Source organism: Pygoscelis adeliae, unplaced genomic scaffold, assembly GCF_000699105.1.
Source record: "Pygoscelis adeliae isolate BGI_AS28 unplaced genomic scaffold, ASM69910v1 Scaffold88, whole genome shotgun sequence".
In the NCBI taxonomy this organism is placed as follows: Eukaryota; Metazoa; Chordata; class Aves; order Sphenisciformes; family Spheniscidae; genus Pygoscelis; species Pygoscelis adeliae.
The window spans coordinates 3,525,893-3,526,232 of record NW_008825616.1 but is presented as its reverse complement, the minus strand read 5'-3'; the positions used below and the strand labels follow the sequence as shown (position 1 = coordinate 3,526,232).

Below are 340 nucleotides of genomic sequence, written 5' to 3'. Positions count from 1 at the left end.
CAGCTGAGAAGTGACACTTGAAAAGGAGGCAGTGAAAAGAAGAATTAGCTGCTTTTTTTCAGATAAAGGAGCTTTTAGCATGTTGTCAGCGATCTTCTCTCCCCCTGTCTGATACCATCCCACCTCACGCTGCCTCAGAGCTGGTACCTGCCTCATTTTCTCCCCTTGCCCTAGACACTGCAAGTTGTTCCATTCCCCCTGCGAGCCCCTCCAGTGCCTGCAGACCTTCCTTACTACAGCGAAAAGCCTTCCCCTACAGAGGAATCCACTAACACCTCCCTCTGACACCGAAGAGCAGCACCCAGCAGAGTGAACCGACCGCTGCGCTCCCCTACCGACC

The 340-nt window shown here is 53.5% G+C and overlaps 1 protein-coding gene across 1 annotated transcript in view; it reads left to right on the top strand.

Moving 5' to 3' along the window:
• Positions 1–340, top strand: part of FAM188B (family with sequence similarity 188, member B) — a 90,166-nt gene that overhangs the window by 4,381 nt on the left and 85,445 nt on the right. The gene's annotated exons all lie outside the window — the stretch shown is intronic.